Source organism: Orcinus orca, chromosome 11 (genome assembly GCF_937001465.1).
Source record: "Orcinus orca chromosome 11, mOrcOrc1.1, whole genome shotgun sequence".
NCBI classification, from domain to species: Eukaryota; Metazoa; Chordata; class Mammalia; order Artiodactyla; family Delphinidae; genus Orcinus; species Orcinus orca.
In genome coordinates, this window is record NC_064569.1 from 47,953,294 (window position 1) to 47,979,631 (window position 26,338).

Sequence of the window (26,338 nt, forward strand, 5' to 3'; positions counted from 1 at the left end):
GTTTGTTCATTTGCTTTGTTTTTTAGATTCTATATATAAGTGGACTATACAGTATTTGTCTTTCTCTGACTCTCTTCACTAAGGATAATATACTCTAGGTCCATCCATGTTATTGCTTATCCATGTAATGGCTTCCTGGACTTGGATGTCTGTTTCCTTCCCCAGATTAGGGAAGTTTTCAGCTATTATCTCTTTAAATAAGTTCTCTATTCCTTTCTCTTTCTCTACTCCTTCTGGAACCTCTATAATATGAATGTTACTACACTTGATGTTGTCTAAGAGGGTTCTTAAACTCTCCTCATTTTTTTAAAATTCTTTTTTCTTTTTTCTGTTCAGCTTGGGTGATTTACTCTGTGTTCCAGATTACTGATCTGTTCCTCTGTATTATATGATGTACTATTGATTCCTTTTAGTTTTTTTTTTTTTATTTCAGTTAGTGTATTCTTCAGCTCTGTTTGTTTCTTCTTTATATATTCTGTCTTTGTTGATATTCTCACTGGGTTGATCCATGTGTCCTTGAGTTTGTTGAGCATCTTGATCATCATTACTTTGAACGCTTATGAGGTATATTGCTTATCTCTACTTCATCTAGTTCTTTTTCCAAGGTTTGTCTTTTTTTGTTGTTGTCATTTAGAACATATTCCTCTATCTCCTCATTTTTCCTAATTCTGTGTTTATTTCTATATATTAAGTAGGTCAGTTACATTTCCCAGTCTTGGAGAAGTGGCCTTACGTTGATGTCCAGTGGGGCCCAGTAGCACACTCCCCTCTGGTCACCAGAGCTGTATTCCTAGGATGCCTCCTATGTGGACTGAGTGTACCCTTCTGTTGTGGCCAGGCTGACTACTTTGGGCTGGTAGGCAGGGCTGGCTCCTGGTCCTGTTGGCTGTAAGGCTGTGCCTTGTATGGTGGCTGTGGGGTCGTTGGAGGGTATGGTCGGCTTCCTACACAGTTGGCTCATGGCCCAGGTGGCCCTAAGGCTGGTGCTGGCCTGCTGGTGGGTAGGAGCTGGGTCCCCACATGGCTGTCTGTATGGCCCAGGAGATGTGGAGTTGCTACCATTCAGCTGGTGGGTGGGCAAGGCTGGTTCCCCATGTGGCTGGTTGCGTTCACAGCCTGGGAGTCTCAGGGTTGGTGTCAGCCCACTGGAGACTGGGGCTGGGGCCCTGTGCACTGTCTGTACAGCCTCGAGGGGCTCAGAGCTGGTCCTGGGTGGGTGGGAAGGGCCAGGTCTCTGGTGCTAATTGGCCAACAGAAGATTCCAAAATGGCACTTGCCAGCACCAGTGTTATTGCTGTAGAACAAGTTTCTGGTAACAGCTGCTGCCAGCATCTCTACAGCTAGGGGGAGTTCCAGTTGCCTCCTGCCTCTCTGAAAGGTTCTCCAAGATCAGCAAGTGGATCTGACTCAGACTCTTTTCAAACTAGTGCCTCTGTTCTGAATCTTGGAGCATATGAGAGTTTGCATGCACCCTTTAAGAAGAGGGTCTGTGTTTCCTATAGCCCTCTGGATCTCCCGAATGTAAGCCCTGCTGATTTTCAAAGCCAGGCATGCTATCTGCTCATCTTCCTGGTGTCAGACTTCCAGGTTGGGGAGCCCAATATGTGGCTTGGAATCCTCGCTTCTTGGGGAGGACTTCTAAAGTTGTAGTATTCCTCCTGTTTGTGAGTTGCTGACCTGGAGTTGTTAGTCCTGAATGTACTGTGTCTCTACCCCTCCTACCTATCTTGGTGTGGTTCCTTCTTTCTGTATTTAATTATGGAAAATCTTTCCTGTCACTCTTCAGGTTATTCTCATAGATAGTTGCTTTAAAAGTAGTTTTAATTTTAGTGTATCCGTGGTAGGAGGTGAGTTCAGGATTTTCCTACTCTGCCATCTTGGCCACTTTCCTGCAAGAGCTAACTGATTTTTTTACTATATTAATAATAACTCTGAAAGTTTTTGAAACACAGATAACTCACAGAGGTAAACTAATTAATGTTATTAGAAATCAGAAAAATTGTAGAGTTCTCCATTTTTTGCTTTTCATAACAATGCCACTTAAAGCAGAAAAAAGTAGCATTCAGTAATAATCAACACTGACTAAAATTCAGTGAAATGAAGAGCCAAACAATGATAGTGGGAGGGTAAATTTTAAAATTTTTCTTTACAACCTTTTAAAAAGTAAAAAAAAATTCCCCATTGGTGAGGTAATAATAACTTTTCATATTCCACATCTCAAAATCTAGTTTGAGGAAATAATCATAGATAAGTTTTTCAAAGATGGTCATTATCCATTCTTTCCTACTGGGAAAATGGAAGCACTTTAAATATCCATATTTTTGTGTAACAGAACTGTCAAATAATTTATTATACATCCATTTAACAGTGTGCTTTTTCTATCATTGGAGACCATTTATTATCATTGTCTTTTACCTTTTCCCCTAGATAGCTGCATGTCTAATTTTTTTTACTTTCTTCTTGTCTCCACTGAATGTCATGTTAATAGAATGACATTTCTTGACCACTGCTGGGATAAAAAACAACCCTTTTCACAGTCATCAGTCATTCTCTAGTGACCTTATCCCACTTTATTTTCTTTGTAAAGAGAATGGAACTTAACATTACATGTCGAGATATTTTATATACTTTCTTGCTTATTGTCCATCTTCTCCAATAGAATGTGCACTACTTGAAATTAAACATTTGGTTTTATTCAAAATTGTAACCCCATGCCAGTAATTATGACTAATACCTGGTAGTTTTGTGGGTGTAACGATGTAATAGAATTCCTTGTTAATGAACATCCTTCAGCTTACTTTATGCTTAAAAAAATCTGATGAACACTAAATATATTTTAAAATATTATGAGAAAATATGCAAGTTGGAAGGTAATTTTAAGTGATGAATAATCAAGAGAAATGACACAATTACATGTCAGTCTTAATACCCATATTCATATTTATTTTCAAATAAGCAAACAAAAATTGTAATTTATAATTTAATATCCGTTTGTCTAATTGATTATATGTATATATATAATTTATTTTTAAATTATATTTCCAAATTGACATTAAAATCCCAAATATATTTTTATCAACTAAAATTTAGGAAAATATGCTAAATGGCCTTTATTAGAATCTAGAATATGAACATGCTATCATATACTATGTCTAGGGAATACTGAAAAGCAAAATATGACATTACTACCTTATCTCCTAAGAAAGGTATGAATGATCCAATCTTTTTAATAGTTCTGTTTCTCATTTACATTCAGGAAGTTGATATTCTGAATAATTCATTCATCTTACGTAAGTTTGGCTAACGTGAGTGATTCTTTCTGAATCCAGCCGTCTCCAAGTATATTGAGAGAAACTTATTCGTTTTCAGATAAGGAACAACTGAGAAACAATTCTCGAAGAGGGTTAACTTCCAATAAATAAGTTTTACTTACATACACAAAGTGATAAGAATTATAAAGGATTCTGAGCAATACATAACACTTATAACCTATAGCCCATATATTTCAAGTAATGTGCAGCTCAAATATTTGTGTAAGATTTACATTATAAATTAAGAATTTGTATTTTTAAAGCATTGAGAAGGAAGTTATGGTTAATCAATATATGTATTACTTTTTTCTCTATGTATGCATATTTGTTTCTTTTAAACATATTTACTTAATATATATAATTTTTTTAGAAAAAATGGTTGGATTTTTTTTTTCCCTGAATTATAGCTATTCCTTCTATCAGCCCAAGAAATAGATGGATTTAAACTCTCTTGAATAAATAATTGTACCCCCTAAATAGGACTACCTGTAACCAAAGTATAGGGCTGAGGATGAGTTGGCTTAAGGCCATCAGGATAGTTTCTCTTTTTTAACTCCTTCAAGGTCAGAAAACATCACACTCACTTCCTTTATGAAATGTTTTCTCAGAACAATCCTGCAAATGATATGGGGTTGACTTAATATTGGATACTATAATTGATTCACTTATAAATTTTCTTTTTGTATCCGAGGTAGTTTTGATTACTCCATACCAACTGTGTGAGTCATACGAACCTTGCTTTTGGTCAGTGTGGTGAAATTATTGCATTATGCCATTTATAATGATAGGGTAACAACTCTAGTCTTCCTAACAATTTATAAATATTTTGATAGAAGTTATCCTCTTTTATTCTTCAGATTAATCAAGTTTTTATTCATCTCTGTAAAAAGACCTATGTACCAAAAATGCCTTTTGAAAAATCAAAACTAAGTTATCAGCCAATTACCAGCCTAAAAGGAAGAAGACAGGCAAAATCAAGTTGGTGCTTCCATCAGTCTAAAAGGTCTATGACCAGGCCTTGAGTAAACTGTACACAATAAGCAGTCAGAGAGCATCATATAGCTGGATAATTTACTGATCTCTCATATAATTTGTCATTTCTATGAATATTTATAAATTCCTACTTATTTAACACTGAGATAAACTTTAAGTGGAGAATAGCATACATTTAAAATTGTACAGTTAGTGTTTGTGGAGATTCTATGAGTCTGGATCCCTGGGTGCTTATGTAGAGTCCTTGCACTGGCGTGAACCCTGAGTGAGATTATTTTTCATGTAAGCTATTGAGATGAGAGTGTGAATTTGTTACTGTGGTATATCCTAGGCTCTTCTGAAAGATATGAACATTTCAAGGACAAATTGTCATCAACTCTTAAATGGGTATGAAGAAAGGTTACTGGTGCAAGCAGTCTTCTTCATAAGACACTGAAGAATTTGTAATACGTAAAGAGTTTTTGCAACACATTCCTGTTTGTAGTGTCTGAACAAGTTTATCTAGCCTCCTTTTGCGAAGGACTTTCTGTTTTGATTTCTGTGTCTAAAATACATCCTCATCTGTTTTAATAATGCCATCTGTCTTCCTTTTCCGTTGAAGAATTAAATCTATATTCAATTAGACAAGATATTTTTCATTGTTTAACTGTGTCATTACCTATTTCCTATTACTTATACACTTGAAAATGAATATAGATCTTCTTAGGTCTGTGGTGAGCTCATCATGTTCAAATGAATTTCAGAAAGCTGGTGGTTATCCTTTTCCCTTCATTGATAAATTAATATTTTTAAAAATCACATTGTATTAAAGAAAGTAATTCACTTTAAGTTTTCGTTACTCAGAGTTTTCATCCACTTTTTCTTTTTTATCTGCTAATAGCTTTCTTATGTCCTGATGCTATTTCTAAAAAGTTTAGAATTGAGGATTTCTCTCTCTCTCCTATTTCTGTGGAATAAACCTTTCATTATACTGCAGAAATCTAAGATCTTATATCTCCTAAAGTCATGTTATCCAAGTCATAATACCATTTTTATGGATGTATCCATAAAATAAATACATAATTATGTGATTTATTTATCTCTCTCCACTACATATATATTTTATTATAAAATTACATATATATGTTTATAGAGATATATAGATATGTATTAAATATCTCTATATGTATCTTTGTTCTCTGCCTTAACACTGGATACAGCACTGAATTCAGAACAAATTATTCATTAAAGTTGATACATTAGGTTTTTATCTTTAAAATATGCTAGAAAGACTTCTTATTAACTTAAGACACCACTGCTCTTTCTCCATAAATCTCAACATTCTGCTCAAATGAGTTTCAATTATTTCTTCTGCCACTTGGCCTAATGGAATATTTAAGATGATGTGAAGTTTTGGATTGGCCAAAAAGTTCATTCGGATTTTTGCATAAGATGTGACAAAAAACCCAAACAAACTTTTTGGCCAACCTGATATTTCAGAATTCAGTCTCCTTGAATCCACACAAGCCTATTCATAATTACAACTGCTATAGTGATCTTCCAAAAACAAACTCATCATGTCTCTACTGTGTTCAGATCATTCCAAGAGCTTCACATCATCCTTGGAATCAAATACTAAATCCTTGTAATGTTTTTAGAAGGTAGATCTTATATGATTTGATCCCTGCCAGTTTTTCTAATTTCCGCCCTTGTTTCCCTGGTACATTCCAGATGAGCTGCATGGCACTTCTTAATCTCTGTCAAACCTACCAATCTGATTCATGCTTTAAAACCTTACCATTATTGTCTCCTTTACATGAAATTCTGCCCAACTTCCTCATCTCCTAACTGGATCATTTCTTCACATTATTATATCTTTATTCATATAAGAAATATACATAATGTTTATCTCAGAGAGAGGTCTTCTTACCACTTGTCTTAGTCTGCCCAGGCTGCAAAAACAGAATACCACAAGACTGGATGGCTTAAACAACAGAACAACATATTTAAACAACATATTTTCTCACAGTCCTGGAGTCTGGAAAGTCCAGATTAAAGATACCGGCAAATCCAATTTCTAGTGTGGAATCTCTTCATGACTTGTAGATCATTGCCTTCCTTCTGTGTCCTCACAGGGCCTTTCCTCAGTGCCTGCACAGAGAGAGAGAGAGAGAGAGAGAGAGAGAGAACTCACAAATTGTCTGGTGTCTCATAATGACAGTAATTCTTTTGAATCAAGACCCCACCCTAATGACTTCATTTAACCTTGATTACATCCTTTGAGGCCCCATCTCCAAATACAGCTACACTGGAGGTTAGGACTTCAACATATGGATTTAGGAAAACACAAATATTCAGTCCCTACCATCACTGAAGTACTATACTTTGTCATCTACAGTTCCATACCCCTTATCCTGCTGTGATTCTCCTACTGAATATAAAACTATTTAAAATGGTACTATATATTTGTTTTCTTATTTATGAAATCTCAGTGAAGTCAGGGATTTTGTCATATTTTTAAAATTTATTTTCCTAGGATCTAGTAGTTGAAAATTATTTATTAGAATATTTATTTTAAGGTCAAATTAACTCATTACTAAATAATGATAGAAAGAGTCAATAACTATTAAGAAACAAAGTTAGACACCAGAATATGATGGGCACCTCTTAAGCCTTATGACTTTTCTCCTAATTAAAATTTGTGTTAATGATATTTAAATCTCTGTTGGATTTCCCAGATGGAATGGAGGATTGGGGATGTAGTCATATAGTTCATATTTAACAGAAATCATTGTGTTTTGAAATAGTTCATATTTAAAACATCATGGACATTTTATTCATTTTCTACATACACATGAGCTTTTATTGTGAGCCATGGAAGCTCCCCTCACTCCTATTACAATTTGTGTTGCTCAGATTTACATTAAGAAACTCTTGCAACTCAATAGCTATGTTTCTACATATCCCCCTTGATGATTATAGGATGCAAACACATTCTTACATAATTATAGAAGGTACTTAAAATGTAAATACCCTTTGGAGAGAGGTAACAGTGAAATTATTTAAGAGAGAAACAGTTTGTAAAGCAACTTTTTAAGAGTTTTACAGGCCGGAATATTAGTAGTTTCAAAGAATGCATTTTCATTTACACACTTGTGATTGTTTTGTCTTAGCACCTGTGTTGCATTTTTTCTCATTCTATGAATTGCCTAAATGTCTAAAAAATAATAATGTCTTCTCTTCACTTTACTCCTCATATAGTATAAAACAAATTAACCCATGCAAAATATGCATGTATGAACATAATTTTTCTTCCATGACCCTAAAATGCAGTCACTAGAAGGAGAAGTTGGTTGGGAAGAGTCATTAAGGTGGAATAATTACTTCTGATATGATTATGGATCCCTTAAATCTTGTGACAGTTTCATCACTAGGCCATTGATTTCAGAGAACAGTTTCTAGTACTTAAACAAAGCTGCATTTTCAGTGGTTATTGGAAAGGATGCTCAAGTAAAGCCACTCCTCTAAACATCACGTCTAACCTTCAGTTCCTCATTGACCAGATGCTGGCTCATTCATTCAAATTACTTAATTGAACAATTCAAGTCCAGGCATAAAGTAGACAAATTAATTTAGTGATTGTCAATAAGTTGACATTTCCTGTGAAACTTTAGAAACTTTCTGTACAATTTACAATAGTATTCAGTTGACCCATTTAAAAAACTCATTATTTGAATAAACATTACCTTAGTTTGCTTTAAATTCTGCTTCCAAAAACCATTTGTATTTTATGTTAGTTTAAATTTTCTTTTCTTTACTGATGAAGAGTTTTACTCATATGTTCATATCTTGAACCAGTTCATTTTATGAAATTTATTTTGGCTTTATTGTTTACTAGTGTGGATTCAGTTTCACCACATAAACCAACATTTTTACAAAAGTATTCAACTTAACCTTGATATAAAAACTTTAGAGGACAGATAGGACATTAAAAAGCATAATAAAGTACACTCCATGTAAGAAATTCTGGAAAAAGAAAAAAATCCTTTGTTGTGCATTTAATTTAAAGATAAGTGAAGTGTTCTCCAAGTCCCAATTATAAAAGGTAAAATTGCAACTAAAGTAGTGGATTTGCAGTCTAATCTATGCTGAAAATAGAGTACAGGGGTTTATATTTCCAGTACTGTTATCATCACTGTTTCCAGTTTTTCTTCACAAATTCTTTATTCACAAAGAATTAAGAACTTAAAAAAAATGTTTTCTTACTGAGAAGAAAATAATTCTTTAGAAAAGTGCTTAAAGTTAAAGGAAAATAACCCTCATAGTTTTCTTATATTTCAGTTTTAATTTGTCTTTAAATCTCACGATGATAAGTGATATGATGAATTATGCCCATATGTAATAATTTCCTAAGAATATCATGTATAAAGAAAATATTTTCTGTAAAGTGTACATACACATATTTTGGAGAGTTCTTTCAGCTTTTGGTAGGATGATTTATGACAAGTTAAATTAAATTTGAAGTTATAAAATAAAAAAATGTATATTTAAGATATTAGTAAAAGAATTCTAGCAAATAACTAAAATCAGTGGCATAATTTTAAGTTTGTATGACTAAATGAATTATAAACTGTTTATACCTCTTTTATATAAAAGAGTATATATCATGATATGATTTATTTTATATAAATCTCTAGTAAATTGCAAAGAAATCTATAGTGACAGAAAGCAGTTGGGTGGTTGCTTGCAGAATTGGACTGGGGAGATGAGGAGAGGTGAGAGATAGAGATCACAAAGGAACAAGAGAAGATATGGGGGGTGAGCTATGTGTTCATGATCTTGATTTTGGTGATGGTTTTGTAGCCGTATACACATGTCAAATAATATCAAATTGTACACTTTAAATTGGTACAGTTTATTGTATATAACTCATATCTCAGTGAAGCTAGAAAAATATATAGCAAAATTGACAGAACTAAAAGAGAAATAAAAAAATCTATAATCATATTGGGAAGCTTTAACATCTCTCAGTAGTTAACAAAGCAAGCAGATGATACCTCAGTCAAGGTATAAAAGAATTGAAAAAAACATTTGATCAAAGTGACCTAATGGAAATACAAAGAACATTGCACTTTAGGAAAAAAAATGACAGAATACATTCTTGACTGCACATATAAAATTCACTGAAAATAACTATATACTGGCCTAGATACCATCAATAGTGAATACTTCTAAGTATTTAAGGCACATTTTATATCAATTTAAAATAATTTTTCCAAAGAATAGAAACTGAACACTTTCCAACTAGTTATATGAAGCAACTATAACTTTAAAAATTTTACAATGATTTTACCACAGAGAATTATTAAAAATCCATTTTTTTCATGAACATAGATGCAAAACTTCTAATCAAAATATTATCAAAACAAATTAGAGGTATAAAACAATAGGTCTTTGACGAGTGTTTTTGTGAAGTGAATAGCATTCAAAAATCATACCTAGTATACTCATTCACTGCATTAACACAGGAAAAAAATAAAAATTAAAGTTGACATCTTAATAGATCCAGAAAATATTTTTGACAAATTTTAACACTGATTTGAAGTTTTACAGAAATGGAAAAATAAGGATGGAGGATAATTTTCTTAATGTTTTAAATTATAACAAAAACCTTGAGAATATATATTAATATGATTTATTGATAGTTTTTCCTGAATCAGGAATAAAAATATATCTGATATCAGCAATTGTATCAAATCATGTGCTAGAGTTCCCAGATACTGTAATAAAGTGCTAAAGATAGGTGAAAAACATAAAATTTAAAAACAAGTTTTTTAATATTTTACAGATAAAATGATTGTGTATGTAAAAAATGAAATGTCATAGAAATACCAATTAAACATCACTAGAAGCCATAAACTACTTAGGAATAAATTTTAGAAAATATCTTCTTAATCTGTACATTCAAAAGTATAATATATTGCTGAGAGAAATATTGTTGAAGAATAATTAAATATATTAAAGTATAATTATTGCTCTTGAATTAGAAAGCTGACTGTCTTAAAGATGGCATCCAACTTAGTAGTAGTTGCATTCTTCAGTGCCAAACCCACACAGAATAAAACAAAAGGATAATTGCTAGCTTCACGAAAGAATGTTCTGAGTGAGTGATGAAATGAGAAGTACACATAATGCACTTATTATTCATGCCCCAAAATGATGGTTGGATCTAGTAAAGCACTTGTGTGTTTGTTTGAGTTGTGAGCTATATTAGCTGCTTAGTTCATGGAAAACTAGATGTCCATATTAACAAAAGTGATCTCCAGATTCAGTGCAATTTCTATCAAATTCCAATGGCATTTTTTACAGACATAGAAATAACAATTCTAAAATTTAATAGGAACCACAAAAGACCCATAAGAGCCAAAATAATTTTAAGCAAGAACAAAGTTAGAGGCATCGCACTTCCTGGTTTCAAAATATATTACAAAGCTATAGTAATCAAAATACTGTGGTATTGGCATAAAAACCGACAGAGACCAATGGAACAGAATAGAGAGCCCAGAAATAAACCCATGCATATACAGTCAACAGATGTTCCACAAAGATTTTTAAAAGTTGATACAAGAATACACAATAGGGAAAGAATAATCTCTTCAATAAATGGTGTTGAGAAAACTGGATATCAACAAAAGAATGCATATCCATGCAAAAAAATGAACTTAGACCTTTATCTGGTCACCATACACAAAAATCAACTCAAAATACTTAAAAGCAAGACCTGAAACCATAAACCTTTTAGATGAAAACATGGGAAAGGTTCTTGACATTGGTTTTAGTAATGATATGAAACCAAAAACATAGGCATCAAAAACAAAAATAGATAAGTAGGACTACATCAAATTAAAAAACTTCTGTATAGCAGAGGAAACCACAATGAACGCCAACCTGTGGAATGGTAGAAAATGTTTGCAAACTTATATCTGATAAAGAGTTATCCAAAATATATAGGGAACTTCTACAACCCAACAGCCAAAAACCAAATACCTACTTTAAAAATGGGCAAGGGCCTGAATAGATATTTCTACAAAGAAGACATACAGATGGCCAACAGGTATATGAAAAGATGCTCAAAATCATCAATTATCAAGGAAATGCAAATCAAAATTACAATGAGATATCATCTTACACCAGTTAGGATGGATGTCCTAAAAAAAATGAAATATAACTGTTGGCAAGGATGTGGAAGTAAAGGGAACCCTCAAGCATTGTTGGTGGGAATGTTAATCGGTGCAGCTATGGGAAGCAGTATGGTGAATCCTCCAAATATTAAAAAGATAACTACTATATGATCCAGCAATCTCCTGAGTATATATCCAAAGAAATTGAAATCAGGATCTCAAAGAGACACCTGCACTCTCCTACTCATTGCAGCGTTATTCACAATGGTCAAGATATGGAAGTAACCTAAATGCCCACTGGTGAATGAATGGTTAAAGAAAATGTACATAAATATGCATATATGTAATGGAATATTATTCAGCCTTAAAAAAGAAAGAAATCCTGCCATTTGCAACACCATGGATGAAACTGGAGAATATTATACTAAGTAATATAAACCAGGAACAGAATGACAGTGCTTGATACCACATATGTGAAGGATCTAAAAATGTCAAACTCATAAAAGCAAAAAATGGAATGGTGGTTGCTAGGGGCTGGGATGGGACAGGGGAAATGAGAAGGTATTAGTCAAATGGTGCAAAGTTTTGGTTATGCAAGAAAAATACATCTTAGAAATCTACTGTACAACATAGTGCTTACAGTTAATATTGTACACATTAAAAATTGCTAAGAGGGTAAATCTTTTGTTAAATTATCATTGGATAATAATAGTAAATAAAGTAGATAGGAGGAAAATTTTGGAGATGAAATATATGTTTTCGTGGTGATGGCTTCACAAATGTATATTATCTATAAACTCATCAAGTTGCATACGATAAATACATAAGACTTTTGTATATCAGTCATAGTGGACATATAGAAAAAGTAGTTTGCACATATACATTTATTTTTCTTAAATTTAAAAATTGATTAACAGCAGTGTATTTACTATCATTATTCAATTAGTAATTAATAAACTCAATACATATTAATACATTTAAATTTCTGTTTTTATTTTTAATATGAAAAATATGTATGTGAATATATGTGAAAAAGATACACACATACCTAAATAACTAAAGTTTGTTGGGGCCCTCAACTTTTAAGAGTATAAAGTGGTCCTGAAAACGAAATGTTTTAGAACTGCTAGCATAAGGAACTGTGGAGTCTTACTGCTATATGCCATTGATCATATATTGTAATAGTACCAGATACACAAATAGATGGTACAGATTATTTCAAAAAGGTGTTAAGTATATGTCTTATCACACAAATTTGAATATAATATTATAGTTAAAATTTATGTGACTTTAGAAAAATCATGTCACATAGTAGTCTTTTTTTCTGCTCTTTTGTTGAAAGATTTATTTTTCTGTGGAACAAATACATAGCAGTGAGCACGGTTTCATGGTGTTCCAAAACACAATTTAAAGCCAGTATGCAATTATCAATCATTTTTGAATAGCAAACATCACTAATATGACAGGCTTTTGTTAAATATTTAAGAACATGTAGATTCCATTCTTTTTTTTTTTTCTTTTTTAAAGCAGTAATTGTATCTGTATTGTCAGCAAACCAACTGGAATGCTATTAACTATTTCACAGAAATTGCTTTTAGGAGAAAAAAATATATAATATTTTCTCCTTTTGAATGTCTTTACATAAATCATACAGCATTTAATTTCAATGTAATGATAGTTAGTGAAGCTCTTTGGATTCTTAATATGATAGTAATTTGAACCAGTAAGCTTGAAAGCCATTAATGAATAAAGGTCAAGTATCTAGTCAAAGATTCCGGAAAATCTGACATTTTACTTACTACATGACTAACATTACTGAGAATAAAAATTAATAAGCAATTAAATAAAATGAATGACTTTGGTCTTTTTACAAAGGTATCAATATTTTAACACATCCAAAAGTAACCATCCATCATTCATGTGATCAAGGCAATTAATAGTCTCCACATAACAGTATCTTCTTTGTTAATATGGTTTCCCAAATAGAACAGAATACTAACATCCCAACATACGAGTGCATATAGCTTGCCAACTTTGAGTGGCAATTTAGTTATTGGCATAATTGTAATAAGATGTTTAACAAATAGCTCAATTCTTGTCTAATTACTTACACAAATTTGGGAGATGAGCGTAGCAATATGTGTACCTGAAATTAAGAGGAGAAAACGAATTACAAAGGCTAAATAATGTCAATAGTTGAAATCGTCTAGAATGGTTTTATCTCAAACTTGAAATGTTCTCAAGAAAAAAAATCATGAGGACTACCAGTACTGAATTAAATAGTTAAAAAAAATTTATACTATAGAAACATTTACAATATGGAATGAGATATTCTACCTCGATTTTTAATATATTAATACAAACCATAATATTTGCAACATACATAAAACTTTAACAAACCAATACAGTTTAAATTAAAACATCAATTTAATAGATTTAAAATAATTTAAAATTGTATAGATGCTTAAGAATTATATCAGTTTAGTAGTAAAGTATGAATTTTATATTTTGTGTTTCCCTTATAGACTTGCTGCTTTTGTTCTTAGGACATGGATCATACATAATTCAGAAAATTATTACTTCGATTTTAAAAGATAATTTTAAATTGAGGTCCATTATCTTCAATCTGTTTACTAACACATGCCAGAAATATAATTCTGAAAAAAAATTGGAAAAATTTTCTCTGTTGATTTACAACTGTACTTATTAATAAACTTACTTCAAAGAAACATTGTGCTCATACACTACGTTTGCTTGGAAGATATATATAGTATAGTCTAGAGTACAGTAACACAAGTTCTTTTGAATTTGACACATCTTTACTAACTTGCAGTATGATTTCTCAATCGTTCCTTTATATATCTCTATTAAAATACTGCAATTTTTTATTCATACACTGCGCAGTAAAATGATGTCAAATGACAGTTGAAAACACAAAATTTTGGTCAATAAAATAAAATTGAGTATTCAGTTTTAGGGTGATTATCCAGATGATTCAGAATGTGCTTATATTAATTTTTAGATTAATATTACAATATAAAAAATTAAACAAATATAAAGGCTCAAGGATTTTGTGGAGGTAAGAAAAAACAGATATAAGAAACACTGTTCCATGCAATTCAAATCAATGCATTGTACTTTTGCCTAAAATTTCCAGATCAGTATGGGCACATATGGTGTTTTGGGTTAATTTTTACATTTCTCTCTTTGAGTCTACACTTTGCAAATTTTACTATAGATTTCTTATTTCTCCAAATTTCCTGGAGGAAAGTTAATTAATTTATCACATGTTTATTGAGTGTGTGATATAACCCTGGGTACCATGTAATATTAAAGTATTAAATAACTTAATCATCTAAGCTAAACTCTCAGCCTTAGAAATCTCTTTGTAGCTTTGACAGCTGGAAACCTTCCTCTGAGTTATAATTGGTTTTTTGAAGGGATAATTTGTTCTATGTCCTCATACTCCAAGTTTCCAAGTTCCCTTTAAGGACAAAGACTTTTGAAACTTAAAAGTCAATTTTGTCTATTTTCTATGGTAGCATTTCTTTCATTATGTAATAAGTATTAAATAGTCTAACATTGTAATATATGCAAAGAAGTCTGCATGTGGAAGAAGACAGATTGGCAGGTAGTGGGAAATAATAGAAGAATACACATTTTTGCTTATGCATCTAAAAATATTGTACATATACAAACAATATGCAGAGTGCTCACAATATATATATTTATTAATTTATTCTATCAAAAATAAGTAAACCACTTCCAAACACAAGATGTCTAGTTGCAGGAAGATTATAACAGTACTTCTATTTATACAAAATATATCAACACTGAATATGAGGAATATCTACTACAGATTGGTCAGCATATTTTCCACCCCACATTCTATTTTGAGGTATAACATAGCCCATCAAATGAAGGAGAATGTTTCTTCTTTCCTTGTTTATGAGCTGACCTTTTGACATATTTTGACAGATAGTATATTGTGGAAGGGATGCTGTGTAACTTTCAAGGCTGAATTTTAAGACAACCACAGGTTCTGCCTTTGCATCTTGGAACACTCCTTCTTGGAACCTATATATCTCCCTCTGAGTAAACCCAAGCAGCCTCATGAAGAGGCTGACATGTTAGAGAACTGAAGCTTCTGGCTATCTAAGTTGAACTTTTAATTAGCAACTAGCACCAAGTGCCAACTAGGTGAGTGAGTCCATTTTTAAATATCCAGTGCCTGAAACCAAGAGAAGTTTAAGAACTACCTTGTCAACCCATAGAATCGTAAGAATAAATAAATGGTCATTTTTTTGAGCTGCTACATTTTGGGGTGATTTTTTATACAACAGTAGGTAACCAGACAAATCATGAAGTTATTAGCTCTGGATTAAAAAAAAGGTGCAATGAAATATTTTCATGGAAAATGTATTTGGAAGGTCATCTTATACATTTATCTTCCTCTGCTATTATCTATCTCTTAACAGTCATCCTAAACTATATATTATTTAAACCACGGGTTAGGAAACTATAGCCCAGGGAATTGTTATGGGTTGAATTATGTTCCCCAGAAAGATGTGTTGGAGTCCTAACCCGTGGTACTTGTGAATGTGATCCTGTTTGGAAATAGGGTTTCTACTAGAGTGGGCCCTAATCTAATAATGTGAGTGGTATCTTTATAAGAAGAGAAGAGACACAGGGAGAACACCATGTGACAGTGGAGATTGAGATTGGAGAGAGAAATCTACAAGGAAACCCAGAGGATTGCCAGCAATCACTAGAAGCTAGGAGAGAGGCGTGGAACCAATTCTGTTTCAGAGTGCCCAGAAGGAGTCAACCCTAATGACTGACACCTTGATTTCAGACCTCTAGGCTCCAGAACTGTGAGAACATAACCCATTGTTTTAAGCCACCAAATGGAAATTTTTTTGGTAGCTCTAGGATACTAGTACAAGGCCAAATCCAGCCCACCACCGGTTTTTGTAAATAACATTTTATTGCAGTGCAGCTAATTCATTCATTTATGTACTGTCTATGGCTGCTTTTATGCTACAATGGCAGAGTTCAATAGTTGCCGCAGAAACCAAATGGCCTGCAAAGCTTAGAATATTTATGATATGGGCCTTTGGATGAAAAGTTCACTGACATCTGGTTTAAAATACATAGAGGTAAAAAAATAATAATAATAAAATCCATAGAGGTATTACTCTATATGGTCAGAATTGGGCAAGCTTATCAGTGAATGTTTCTGATTATATACATACACACACATATATATACACAAACATACATATTTATATATATATGTAAACACATACACAGGTATGTGTAAATACACATGCATGTACATATGTATAAATATACATCTATACATACTTAGGTATGTAAAATTTTTAATTCTTTCCATTAGTGATGTCTGAGAAAAAAACAAAGTATATATTCAGTATCTTCCTCCATAGCAAATACTACAATAATAATGCTCTATTGTAGGGAGATACTTATCAATAAAATGAGTCATCTAGCAGGTAAATTGTTTAGTTCCTCGTACAGATTGTGAGATGGGTAAATGGGATTTTTTAATATTACTTTGTCCTGAAAACTTATTCAACTCAGTCCTTCTTCATGAGGATAGTTTGAAGTATGTTGTTTTGATTGCTAGATAAAAAGTGTCAGTTATGTTTATGGCATCTCTTTACACAAAATAAAAAAGAGCTGAAACCCTATAGTTACTTTTAAATCATATTTAGAGCCAGTAAAATTTGAGTTAAACTTGTGAAATTGTGAATTTCAGCTGGTTCTGATTTAGTACCTCTAGATAATTGGAGAAAATATTTTAACATAAAATCTGAAGTTCCAGTCAGAATTTCCTGAATATATATATAATAATAGAGTAAAAGAAATATGCTTTAATATTTAAGGTTAATCTTCATAAGATTGGTCTCCACACTAATGAAACATGGAGACCCCAATCAAAAAAGCATCAGTTTTAGATCTTATAGAAACCCGAATCAACCTACGTAAGTTTAATATCTTCTGAATATATATTCTCTTTTTAACATCTCCAAATTTAAAAGTGACTTTTTTATACTAATGCCTTCTTCCTAGTATAACTGCTGCTAAAATACATCTCTGGAGGAATCAGTCTTTACAGAAATAGTTCTTTGACAATATATTTTACTTTGTGTCCTTTGGCAGTAGTTTCTTTTTTTCTAACAAAAAAGTAGAAAACAGTGTGGAGTCCTGTATTTGGGTTAAAGTGTGTATGTCTGTGTGTGTGAGAAGAATTAAGGGTAGCTAGCACAGAAGGAGAAAAAGGAAGAAAAGAGAATTCTCTAAGGGAATTTGTATTGCAGGAAGGGGGACCCATTCCAGGGCCTGAGAGGGGGCTTTCGTCTAACACTTGTAAATGAATTATCTGAGGAGACACATGCTGACAAACAAGAGACTTTATTGGGAAGGGGCACCTGGGTGGAGAGCACCAGGGTAAGGGAACCCAGGAGGACTGCTCTGCCACGTGGCTCGCAGTCTCGGGTTTTATGGTGATGGGGTTAGTTTCCGGGTTGTCTCTGGCCAGTCACTCTGAGTCAGGGTCCTTCCTGGTGGCATGCGCATCACTCAGCCAAGATGGATTCCAGTGAGAAGAATTCTGGGAGGTTGGTAGGACATATGGACTGGTGTCTCCTCTCTCCTTTTGACCATTCCCGAATTCTTTGGTTTGTAGCAGCTTGTTAGTTCCGCATTCCTTACCAGGACCTCCTGTTGTAAGGTAACTCATGCAGGTGGTTACTATGGTGCCTCGCCAGGGTGGGCAGTTTGGGTCAGTGGTTTCCCTAACATTTTGGCTATTTTTATCTTTTAAAACGGTTGTAGTTTCCAAAACGCTGGAATATCTACTATATCATATGTTTAATTAATATATGATAGTAATTGAATTTCACATATTGTCTATTTATGAGCAATATTTAAAATAAATGTTAATGAACTAGCAGCATATTCTATCAAAAAGTTACAATTCCTCTGTGAAGGAGGGATAAGATGTTGAGTGGACTTTTACGGTTTACCCAGCATTGGCACCTGGAAATGCAAGTTAAAGATTGAGAGGAGTCAAGAAAGCTTCATTATAAAGGAATCTTGAGAAAAGAGAGCATATTAATAGGTGAACGAGCTGGTTCTGTGACCTCTAATTATCACTCTAGCCCTCTCCTCTATCGTACTACTATAAATCTAGGAGAGGGGAAGAAGAGGGTTTTTTGGATCAGGAAGGAAGAGACACCGTGGTTTTGTTTCCCTTTTCCTAACCAGGAGGGAATTTTGACTGTGCAGTCCTTTCAGTGAGAGTGAAGATGTTCAAGAGATTAGCTCCTCGAGGTTGTTTGTGCCTAAAGGAAAGGGAGACTCCGTTTCCTTGAATGGACTTCTGCTTATGCAGTGCATTTAAGGAACATGGTTGTGTGGAAAATATAGGTATGACCTATAAACAGTCTCAGTCTAAATAAAACAATGATAACATAACGAAATTATCTCCAGTGAATCCGTGTAAACCAAGTTACCAAAATGTAAGTATATAGCTGAGAGAACATTTAATATTATATCGACCATAATTATTAAATGCAAAACAAGTTCAGATTTAAGAAATATAGTCAACAAACTGATAATACTTGTATAACTAAGCAATGAGCTATTCTTCAACCAGTTTCTTTATTCTACCAATAGTAGGAGTTTTCCTTTCAGGAAGAACAGATCACTAAAATTCATGATGACTTTCAAATATTTGAATGTTTGGAACAATTTACTTTCAAATATTCCAAGACTGCACTGTCCCAGGCTGGTATTTCCAAACTCGATAGCTTGGACTTATGAGCCTCATTCCCAGCATCAACTGCAGTCTTACCATTCTCCTCTAATAAGATTACAATCTTACCACTGAAATAAAATTTTAATATCTTTTCACTTTTAATGACTCACATTTTTCTAAAATATTCAGCATTACTATTTTTCCCACTGTTTCTAAAAGTACATCTGAGTCTGAACAAATAAAAGTATTTTGGATTAGAGAAAAGATGAATACTTTCACCAAAAAATAACTAAATTTTAGCATCCCTTTGGAAGCAAAATGACAGTCAGACTAATATCCAACACTTAACTTTATCTCAGGATTCTCAGTTCCTTAAAACACCTTGGAAAATGCTTTTACAACAGAAGTCTTGCACTTATAACCAGATGCCAGGTAGGGTCTCTTTGGCCCTTAATATTTAAGATGTGTTTTTGCATCCCTACAGAGCAGTGTCCTCTCAAAGATTGTGCTTCATATTCTCTGACTCTAGCATTTTCATGGTTTCTGCTGGCTCTGAGCTCCTGCTTTGCTAAATTAATTAAATTTAGGAATCATATTGTATTTCATTTTTGTTGTCCTGCTTATACCTTAGTGAAAGTCAGGACTTTTATTTAATTTCTTCCCTAACAGACAACTCACATAGTATTAGTTTGCATTAAATATTTTAGAAAAAAAATTGGAAATTAGAGTTAAATATTCTAACTCTGGTTGATTCTTCATCCTTTTTAGAGCTGTGAGACTTGAGTTGGTGTCCTTCATACATCCCATCTTCCCCATCACTTAAGAAGCCATTGAGATACTTGCATATTTAGCTGTCTCCTACCTGGTAAGAAAATTTTAAATTTACTTTTACATTTAGTTAATGGCTCACATTTTCTGTAAAGTGTTCAGCATTACTTAATTTTAGGTAAGTGTAGAGAACTAATGGGTCCAATGATTGTCTCTATCCACGTCCTAAAGAAACATCATGATAGGTAGATATGTCATTTTCCTTTTTCATAAAACAAACAAGCAAACAAACCAAAAAACCACTCAACTTTCTCAAAAAGGGCTAATATGTAAAAGGCCTCTATCCAGGTTTTTAGTGTTGCCTAGAGTATATTCAGTTGAAATGTCTTTTTTCCTATTCTAGTTATTAACTCACGCACAGCAGTGGGAGATTTACTCTAACCTTAATATGCAGTCCAAGTTTCTCTCTAAGGCAAAGAGCATCTATTAGAATAAAAGGGCTTAAGAAGCTGTAGGAAAATGACAGGAGGAAGCCAAGGGATTCAGGAGACTCAAGAGATGAACTTTGGGAGGAAATCAGTATTATAGTATGAGTATAAAGCACATAAAGCTAAATTTATTTCTGGGCTGAGTTGTATTACCTACCATTTAATAAAAGCATTATGATTGGATAATTTAGGCAAATCTCTAGATGAATCCAGTATTCTCAATACTGTTATCATCCTCATGTATACTCACCTTAATCATCTGAAAATTTCAAGACATGATAGATAAATGGAATGTTGGTCCTATAAGGAAACTAAGAGGGCATATATATACACAGACATATATATATATGTATATACACAGATACATATATACACACACACATACACTCCAGTCCTCTTATTATAAAAATTAATAAACTAAACACAAATGATGAAATATTTTTCATCAAAACTATACAGAGAAATGGCAAAGTTAGGAATAGAATCCTGATCTCCTGTCACTGACCCCTGAGCTTATTCTAGTTTTTTTTTTTTTTTTTCTTTTTGGCTGAGGTTTAAAATATTATACTGTTCACTTATTCATAATGTAAAATCTGTAGTTTTAATATATATCTGTATTTAGTGTAAGTTATAAAATATGTGTTTTCAGATATCTTATTTCTGACTACTATAACAAAAGTACCACAGACCAGGTGGCTTACAACAAATAACTATTTCTTACAGTTCTGAAGGCTAGGAAGTGTAAGATCAAGGTGCTGGCAGATCTGTGTCAGGATTTCAACAACGGTTTTAGGTTTTTGTAAAAGAGGAAAATAAAGCTTTAAACTGGTGAGCATGATATTTGTAGGAATAACATTAGATTTTATAATATTTTGAAGTTTACATAATATTTTTGTATTCTTTTCTCATTAGACCTTCCTAACTAGCCCTGTATACGATGTAAAGAATGTTTGTCACGTGGCAGTTTAGACAAAAGTATTTACCTTTGCTCCCATACTGAAACTTTGTTAACGTGAGAACAACAAAAAGTGTATGTATAAACCTGTAAAAGCAAAGAGATTAATGCGGTAAAAAAGGAGGCAACAGTGAATAAATACTGTCAACAAGTAGTGGAAATAAATAAAGGGATTTAGCATTCCTGAAAAAAATAAACACCAAGAGCCTGCACACGGGGGTACTTGTGATAAAAAAAGATAGTTCAAGCCACATATTCCCAGAAAGCCTCAGGGATTGGAGCCAGCAGGCATGATGATGAAGGCAAGGTGAGTCAACGGCTAAAGATGGGAAACAGGTGAGGGCTTGCATAAAAGTAGTGATATCCTGAGGTCCCCTTCCTGCACAAGAACCTCCCCTCCCACAAATATTGATATATTTTCTATTCATAAATTGGAATAAAGAGACTGCAGTCCTAGGGAATTAAGACAGAGTGAACAGCTGGGGAAAGGCAGTGCATAGAAACAGGGGAATAAGTGAAAGTACTCATTCCTCCAACCCTCTTGCAATATTAAGCTTTAAGAATACTTAAGTCCAGCAGCTTCCCTAGTGGTGCAGTGGTTAAGAATCCACCTGCCAAAGCAGGGGACACAGGTTTGAGCCCTTAGTTGCTCCTGCATGCTGTGGAGCAACTAAGCCCGTGTGCCACAACTACTGAGCCTGTGCTGTACAGCCCGCGAGCCACAACTACTGAGCCAGGAGTGCTGCAGCTACTGAAGCCCATGTGCCTAGAGCCCATGCTCTGCACAATGAGAAGCCTGTGCACCACAATGAAGAGTAGGTCCTGCTCGCTGCAACTAGAGAAAGCCCGCATGCAGCAACAAACACCCAACGCAGCCAAAAATAAATAAAATAAAATAATTTTTTTAAAAACTTTTAAAAAAAAATACTGAAGTCCAGCCAAGTGTTTATCCCTTTGGAAGGAGATGAGAGGATCTTTCTTTGGAGAAACTGAGCAGGCTCAGCTGAAACAAAATTTAAAAACTGTAGATTCCAATATTTGGGATTCTCTGACAATGTAATTGAGTCTTCAGATAGTCACCACACAGTGAAGCACAGCAGGTGAGTGGCTTTCCCCATGCACACTACTTTCAAACATTATATGACAGGACAATGAAGATTGCCAGACATGAGAAAGTATTCAACACAAAAGGTCACAGAGTCCAAAACCAAAACAAAGAGAGAAAATAGGTTACTTACCAAAGATCAGGAATTCAAATTGGAAAGGATTTCTTATTAACAACACTGCATACTAGAAAACAACATAAAACTCTGTTTAAAATTCTGAGCAAAAATGTTATCTAAAAATCTATACCTGGCCCTCCCCCTCTGAAAAATAATGAGCGCAAAAAGACGTTATTTATAAACATAGATTTTTCAAAAACGTGTAATTTCCCTTTTTAAGAAACTGAATAATCTGAGGCATTGAATGATAGAATCAGCCAGAAAAGAAATTAGCAAGAAATCTTGGAACCAGGGTTTAACCACACTGAGGCAAAGAAGAGTCTCAGGAAAATAGCTGTTTGTCAAATTTAGACAGTAAACAGTACAGATTGAAGAAGGAAAATAGGGTTTCATGAGGGCTTTACCATGACGGAGTGAAAAGGAAGGAATGACTGAGTACCTAACGTGTAACATAAAGTGGAGACAACTACTTAGGGTTATAATTTCATTGGAAATAATTAGTGATAGAGACATAGAAAATTAAAAATGTGCCAATCAAGTTAGTTATTAACCCCAAGAAGTACAAAAACATTGTCTCTCTCTGAATTTGATTACTCTAGATCATATAAGTCAAATCATAAAGAATTTGTCTTTTTGTGACTGGATTATTTTACTTAACACTATGTCCTCGAGGTTTATACATGTTGTGGTATGCTTCAGATTTCCCTTCCTTTTTAAGGCTTAATAATTGAATGTGCATACCACATTTTGCTTATTCATTCAGCTGCCAGTGGACATGTAGATTGTTCCTACCTTTTGGCCATTGTGAATAGTGCTAATATGAACATTGCTTTATAAATATTTCTTCTAGATCCTGCTTTCAATTCCTTTGGGAATATACTCCAGAGTGGAATGGCTGGATCTTATAATAATTCTTTAAAAAAATGTGATGGCCTCCATACTGTTTTTCATAGTAGCTGCATCATTTTACATTCTGATTACCAGTGTGCAAGCATTCCAGTTTCTCCGCATCTTCAACAACACTTGTTACTTTTTGGTTTTTTTGACAGTAGGCACCAAATGGGTGTAAGGACCTACTTATTTCTTTCAAAACTTTAATTTTATATTCTTTCATTATTATTTGATTAAATATTTTCAAATAATCTTTTTATAAGTAATAGTTTCATGTGACACTACCTTATGATAAAATTGTGGGTTTGAGTTACATACATTTATAAATTATTTAACAATTGTACATAAGATGTGTTGAATAATAAATTCCCATCAATCTAAAAATATCTTTCTTTGCAAGCATGTCATAGAGCTCTATTATTCATATGTGGTTTAATATATAACATAGTTACTTGGATTAAAGCACAGATGGCATATAACTGCTTAGTCTGGATTGTGCTCAGCTGCAATAAAACATACTTTAGTGTGGCTTAAACAAATAGTTTACTTTTCTTGTGTAGTGAAAAATTTGGAGTTAAGAATTTGGTAAAGTTTTTTTTTCTTGTTTAAACTATTGATCTTTATTCCCATACCAATGAAAGAAAAATTCTCTAATTAAGCCTACAGAGGTAAAACAATATTAAATCAGAGATTATACAGAACATAGTTCAGTCAACTGAACATTCTGTCAGACATAAAGTATGCCCTATTTATTCTCATTCTAAAGCTGGAGAGTTACATTTCCATGTATAGGCATAGAAAGTCAGGTCTATACCCTATCCACTTCTCTATGTATAATTTAAAACTACATTGCAATATATAATGAAGAAACTGACAGCTCTGCCTGTCTTTGTCACAGACCAATATATATTTTCATAATTCTAGTGCTTTTTGTCACTAATTCCCCACACAATCTGGATGAACCTTGGAATTTTAGTCTTTAAAATAATATGATAATAGGGCTTCCCTGGTGGCGCAGTGGTTGAGAGTACGCCTGTCGATGCAGGGGACACGGGTTCGTGCCCTGGTCCGGGAAGATCCCACATGCCGTGGAGCGGCTGGGCCTGTGAGCCATGGCCGCTGAGCCTGCGCGTCCAGAGCCTGTGCTCCCCAACGGGAGAGGCCACACAGTGAGAGGCCAGCGTACCACACACACACACACAAAAAAAATAATAATAATAATATGATAATACTAATTGCCATTAAACGGATGGCAATTTTAGTCTTTGAAATAATACGCTAACACTAATTGCCATTAAACTGATGCAACATTGGGGTGCATGTGTCTTTTCAAATTGGTGTTTTTATTTTTTTCAGATATATACCCAGGAGTGAAATGGCTTTTTTCCAGCTTTATTGAGATATAATTGACAAATAAAATTGTAAGACATTTCAAGTATACAGCATGATTTAATATATGTCTACATTGTGAAAGGATTCCCCATTGAATTATTCCCCATCACATATTTACCTTATTTAAGTTCTACTTTCCGAGCAAATTTCAATTGTACAATACAGTGTTCTCAATTTTAGTCAGCATGTTATACATAAGATACTCAGACCTTACTCATCTTATAATCGAAAGTATGTACCCTTTTACCAACCTCTCCTGACTTCCCCAATACCCTGGCAATCACTTTTCTATTTTTCTTTTTTATAATAGCCATTCTAATGGACATGATGTGATATCTCATTGTGGTTTTGATTTGCATTTCCCTGATGATTATTGATGTTGAGTCTCTTTCATATATTTATTAGCCATTGTATATCTTCTTTGGAAAAATATCTATTCAGGTATTTTGCCCAGTTTTTAATTGGGTTATTTGGTTTTTTACTATTGAGTTATATGAGCTCCTTATATATTTTGAACATTAATCCTAGGCGGTTTGCAAATATTTTCTGCCATTTTGTACGTTGTCTTTTCATTTTATTTTTTATTGAAGTATAGTTGATATACAATATATAAGTTACAGGTGTATAATATACTAATTCATAGTTTTTAAAGGTTATGTTTCATTTATAGTTATTATAAAATATTTGCTGTATTTTATACCTAATAGTTTGTATATCTTAATCCCCTACCCCTATACTACCCCTCCCCCCTTCCCTCTCCCCACTGGTAGCCACTAATTTGTTCTCTATGAGTCTGCTTCTTTTTTGTTATATTCACTAGTTTGTTGGATCTTTTAAGATGCCACATATAAGTGATATCATACAGTATTTGTCTTTCTCTGACTTATTTCACTTAGCATAATGCCCTCCAAATCCATTTATGTTGCTGCAAATGTCAAAATTCCATTCTTTTTTATGGCTGAGTAGTATCCTATTGTATATATATACCAAATCTTCTTTATCCATTCACTTCTTGATGGACATGTAGGTTGCTTCCATAACTTGGCGATTACAAACAATGCTTCTATGAACATTGGGGTGCATGTGTCTTTTTGAATTAGTGTTTTTGTTTTTTTGGATATATACCCAGGAGTGGAATTGCTGGGTCACAAGGTATTTCTATTTTTAGTTTTGTGAGACACCTCCATACTGTTTTCCAGAGTGGCTGCACAAATTTACATTCCCACCAACAGTGTATTAGGGTTTCCTTTAATCCATATCATCGCCAACATTTGTTATTTGTGTTCTTTTTGATGATAGCCATTCTGACAGATGTGAGGTTCTATCTCATTGTGGTTTTGATTTGTATTTCTCTGATGATTAGTGACGTTG